The sequence below is a fragment of the Vulpes vulpes genome, chromosome 4 (assembly GCF_048418805.1).
Source record: "Vulpes vulpes isolate BD-2025 chromosome 4, VulVul3, whole genome shotgun sequence".
Taxonomy (NCBI): Eukaryota; Metazoa; Chordata; class Mammalia; order Carnivora; family Canidae; genus Vulpes; species Vulpes vulpes.
Window position 1 is genome coordinate 21,391,565 of NC_132783.1, and position 6,000 is coordinate 21,397,564.

Here is a 6,000-nt window from a genome sequence, read left to right on the forward strand (position 1 = left end):
ATCTGTATCTTTTGGACTGAAGAATAGAAATCAATATCTCCAACCAAAATAAGATGGAGTGAATTCATCAGCAGCACACTCTCATTTGAAAGAGTTACGAAAATTACTTTTTCCAGGACAAAAATACGATAACAGAGAGAAACACTAAAATCATTAAGGTACAGAGTAATGGAAAGAAAAAATGTGTGGGCAAATATAAGTAAATTATGACCCTAAAAGCAGAAACAATAGCTCATGGAGTATAAAATGCATGTAAAATTAAAATACACGAACTACATAGAGCCTATGATCCAGAACTCCATCCCTAAAGTCCATGCGGAGGGCACTTACACACACAACCAAAAAGACAGGGATAATCAGGTTCATTAAAATAATAATTTTTCTCATCATTGAAAACAAGGTAAATGCACCTTCAGAGAATTTCTTCTAATTACAGGTAAGATGTCCAGAACGGCAAGAGACCATCATTGCACTTTAAGAGCGAGAAGGAGTCAAACTGTAAAAGCCTTTGTGTTTTTAAGCCCATTTTAGAGGCAAAGGTCTCAGGAAGGCTCAAGGTGTCAACTGACATGAAGAGAGACATTTCCCAGGGCAAAGGGGCTGGGACTGGGGAGAAGGGCTGGTCACTGTGAGCAAGCTCCCCCAGGGATGGGGAAGAGGGTGGGGTCACAGGAGCACCCTCCTCTGGGGATGGAGAGGAGGGAGGGCAGGTCACAGGAGCACCCTCCCCTGGGGATGGAGAGGAGGACTGGGTCACGGGAGCACCCTACCCCAGGGATGGAGAGGAGGGCCAGTCACAGGAGTACCCTCCCACCCGCCAGGCCCTCCCGGGGCCCTGTCCTGTGTCCTGCCCCTGGAGCATCCTGGTGTGGAGGTGGAGGGCTGGCTAGTCCGGGGGCCAGGCTGAAGGACCCTTGGGGACCCTCCCCCGCAGAGTAGCAGGGGGACCGGGAGGAGGTGGGTGGGGTGCCCCCGACCCCCGGACATCACAGCACCCCCTCACCTGCACCCTGAGCTGCCCACACCGTGCTTTCCGGGAGCTGGGCCTGGCTGCACCACCGGCCTGGCCACAGGGGGACCTGGCCCCGAGGTGCAGCGGCCTGGCTCCCAACTTTCTGGACGCTGCTGAGTGGGGACATATCTGGGTGTGAAGTGTCCTTTTTGCATCTATGTGATCACAGTTTGTCGGACACATTGATGGGTGGAATGAGCTGCTCAAAGGGGTCTTAAGGCCTGCAGGACGGGAGGCGTGTCTGGAGTGGGTTTAAAGGCTCGAGTCGGAGCATCTCCGTAATCCCCTATAAAGGCAGCAGGATTATGTCCTTGCTTTTCTTTTGGTTGCTGCACTCTCAGATTGCAGAGAATGCCCATAACTAAAGTTTGTTCTTAATTAAGTAAATTCATTCTAACCAGACCCAGAAATCCCGTGCGACTCCCTTTGAAAGGCTGCGGTACGGGGGCCGTGTTCCTGTGAGTGGCTCAACCTTCAGAGACTGTCCCCCCGTGACCGAATCCCCATCGTGCCTGCTTATGCAGCTTTCTCCTTGTTACAACCCCATCACGGAGCCAGGTGCCACCCTAGTTAAGCCTCAAAAAGACAAATCGCTCATCTTTTATTTACCGGTAACTTTTGTCAAAGCCTCGTCGGGGTGGCTTTATGTCCTGTTTCACAAGTACATCAAACTCTTTCTCTTTTTCCTTCCAACCTGGAAAGATCCACTCGGCATTCACCGCCCAGGAGGCAGAAATGCAGGTTTCTCTGTGCTGTCTTCTTACTTGCATCCTTTTTTTCTTAAATAATAAATTTATTTTTATTGGTGTTCAATTTGCCAACATATAGAATAACACCCAGTGCTCATCTGGTCAGGTGCCCCCCTCAGTGCCCGTCACCCATTCACCCCCACCCTCTGCCTTCCTCCCCTTCCACCACCCCTAGTTCGTTTCCCAGAGTTAGGAGTCTCTCATGTTCTGTCTCCCTTTCTGATATTTCCTACCCATTTCTTCTCCCTTCCCTTCTATTCCCTTTCACTATTATTTATATAACCCAAATGAATGAGACCATATAATGTTTGTCCTTCTCCGATTGACTTACTTCACTCAGCATAATACCCTCCAGTTCCATCCACATCGAAGCAAATGGTGGGTATTTGTCATTTCTATTGGCTGAGTAATATTCCATTGTATACATAAACCACATCTTCTTTATCCATTCATCTTTCCATGGACACCGAGGCTCCTTCCACAGTTTGACTATTGTGGACATTGCTGCTAGAAACATCGGGGTGCAGGTGTCCTGGCGTTTCATTGCATCTGAATCTTTGGGGTAAATCCCCAGCAGTGCAATTGCTGGGTCGTAGGGCAGGTTTATTTTTAACTCTTTGAGGAACCTCCACACAGTTTTCTAGAGTGGCTGCACCAGGTCACATTCCCACCAACAGTGTAAGAGGGTTCCCTTTTCTCCACATCCTCTCCAACATTTGTGGTTTCCTGCCTTGTTAATTTTCCCCTTTCTCACTGGTGTGAGGTGGTATCTCATTGTGGTTTTGATTTGTATTTCTCTGATGGCCAGGGAGGCAGAGCATTTTCTCATGTGCGTGTTGGCCATGTCTATGTCTTCTTCTGTGAGATTTCTCTTCATGTCTTTTGCCCATTTCATGATTGGATTGTTTGTTTCTTTGGTGTTGAGTTTAAGAAGTTCTTTATAGACCTGGGAAACTATCCCTTATCTGATATGTCATTTGCAAATATCTTCTCCCATTCTGTAGGTTGTCTTTTAGTTTTGTTGACTGTATCCTTTGCTGTGCAAAAGCTCCTTATCTTGATGAAGTCCCAATAGTTCATTTCTGCTATTGTTTGTTTTGCCTTCTTGGATGTATCTTGCAAGAAGTTACTGTGGCTGACTTCAAAAAGGGTGTTGCCTGTGTTCTCCTCTAGGATTTTGATGGAATCTTGTCTCACATTTAGATCTTTCATCCATTTTGAGTTTATCTTTGTGTATGGTGCAAGAGAGTGGTCTAGTTTCATTCTTCTGCTTGTGGATGTCCAGTTTTCCCAGCACCATTTACTGAAGAGACTGTCTTTCTTCCAGTGGATAGTCTTTCCTCCTTTGTCGAGTATTAGTTGACCATAAAGTTGAGGGTCCACTTCTGGATTCTCTATTCTGTTCCATTGATCTATGTGTCTGTTTTTGTGCCAGTACCATACTGTCTTGATGACCACAGCTTTGTAGTACAACCTGAAATCTGGCATTGTGATGCCCCCAGCTATGGTTTTCTTTTTTAAAATCCCCCTGGCTATTCGGGGTCTTTTCTGATTCCACACAAATCTTAAAATAATTTGTTCTAACTCTCTGAAGAAAGTCCATGGTATTTTGAAGCAAAAGGCTCAGCAGTTTAATACCGCCTTCAGACCAGGGCATGATCCTGGAGACCCAGGATCGAGTCCCGCATCAGGCTCCCTGCGTGGAGCCTGCTTCTCCCTCTGCCTGTGTCTCTGCTTCTCTGTCTCTGTCTCTCTCTCTCTCTCTCTGCATCTCTCATGAATAAATAAAAATCTTTAAAAAAAAATCCAAATGGTCTTACATCAGTGCTTTGTTCAAAACTCCTCAGTGGTCCCTTGCTTCATTGAGAGTCTGTAGTAAGCTTGATAACTCTGCCCTCTATGGCTCCTAATTCTCATCCCTTCTCTTTTTAATTGTGCCTTCCACGTTCTGCTCCAGCATCCTATTCTCAAACATGTCAATATTGCTGCCATATCAGGTTCCTTATATCTGTTTTTCCCTTTTTCTAAGATTCTTTTTAAAAATTTAATTGAGAGAGAGAGAGAGAGAGAGAGAGAGAGAGAGAGAGACTGAATGAGTCGGGTGAGGTGTAAGGCAAGAGGTAGAAACAGACTCCTCGCTAAGCCCAATGTATGGCTTCACCCCTGTGGCTCTAGGGAGGTCTTCAAAGGGGGCTTGACCAGAGGACTCCACCCTGGAGTGGAGGAGGGCCTCCATGAGGAGTCCACTCGAAGACACTGAGATCATGACCGGTCAGACATGTAATTGTCTGAGCTGCCCAGACACTCTGCCTCAAGGTTCTTTTTCCCTAGATATGTACATGGTTATCCCCCTCATATGCAAGGAGACTTTCCTGACCACTGTATTTAATATTATAACCTCCCACTATTTCCTAATCTCTGTTCCCTACTTTATTTTTCTCTTATCGATTATGACCTATCACCACCTGATACTATGTACTAATATTCTCTTTCCCCTACGTTCATATCTTATGCTCCCTTGTTGTACCTAAGACCTAGAACATTTGTCTGGCCAATTGTAGACTTTTAAATATTTGTGGAGTGAGCAAATGCATGTATGAAATGTGAGCTCTATCAGACAGTTTTTTTTCAGTAGACATTAAGCATTTGGAATTATTTGAAGATGTTAGTGTATAATTTCACAGAGCATTTTTCCTATGTTTGGGTAATTGTGCATTATAATGTAAAGAGTATTTTTGGTCTAGTTGAGTAGCTGTTTCTATTAAACCACAAAAGTTATTGTTAGGGTTCTCCTTAGCAGCATATTAATAGGGAAAAGTAGAGAACGTAGGCTATTCACGTCAGTTCCACAGTTCTCTAAAGTGAAGCCATTGTAGATGTCACTGAGAGAAGAGGAAGAGCCAAAAACAGGAGGAAGAGAAGGCATAAAAAATATGAAGCAAGTAAGTAGCAAGTAATGTTGTGAGGTACAAATGCTCTGACTCATTTGTTCTAGTTCCTCCCACAGGAAACATTTTTCAATATTATTAAATGTGCAATTTGTTGGATAAATATCTTCAGGTATTTTGAACCATCATGAACTCTCGTGCCCACTGCCTGGCCTCATGTTAGCTCTCAGGTACCACATCCTCAATTCAGTGAAGCTAAAGTTGTATTTCAAACAATATAATATAGCAGTGGCTTCTTACCTGGTGCCTGCATTGTGTTGTTGAGGATGGGAGGGAACTCAGTAGTGACCATTACTGTGTGCTAGATATGTGTTGAGAGTTTAACTTTTCTATCACTTGATTCCTAATGAGTAATAGAATCACATTAGGGACAGATAAAATGCTAGAAATGCAGAAAATGGGATCCAAACCCTTATTTCTCTGAATTCACAATCTACAGTCTTTCCACTTTACAAGCTACATGGATATGTCTGAAGGATAAAAGTATATTTGCACTTTGCTCAGTTTGGCTGTGATTCTGCAAAAAATTGGGAGAGATGCTTGGTCTATTGGACAGAACTAATTTAGCATTTTATTTGTATGTATTATTTGTGAATTTATCAAAATAACACAAGCAGAGAGTTTGAAATATTCAAATATGCCCAGAGTACATAACAAAACGTATGTTTCTGCTCCTCTTGCATCACCCAGATGCAACCATTATCTACTTTTTAAACTATTATTCTGACTTTTACACACATCTGTATTTTTAAATAAATGCGAAAACAAGTAATGTTTGATTCACCAGTTTGTGATATTATGGTTTGACTTCCTACTTTCATAAATGAGGATTTGATTGTTTGAATAATCTACCTCATTGTTGCTATGCTCCATCCTCCAGTATATTTAGTCAACATTTTTATTAAATCAAAATAGGTTTATATTATTATGTGTGTGCTCCTGCTGTTCATATCTGGGCACTATTTATATGCTGTGCTTATTTTTCATTCTTATGTTTTCTCCTAAAGTTAATAATGAGGCAATTCATTTTCATTTGCTTGATTCTCTTTGTATCTATTGCTAAAGTCCCCCACACTTCCCAGTAAAGCCTTTGTACAATTGTCATCAAGGCCAAACACATGAGGTAATCTGTCAGTTTCATTTTTTTCTTCAAAACATCTCTCCTAAAAATAACCATATATATTTTTTTTCTCTCTCTGAGTCCTGCTACATGACTGGCATTCTGGAACTTCTTCTTTTTTTAAACGAAAATTTATTTATTCATGAGAGACACAGATATAGACAGGGGCAG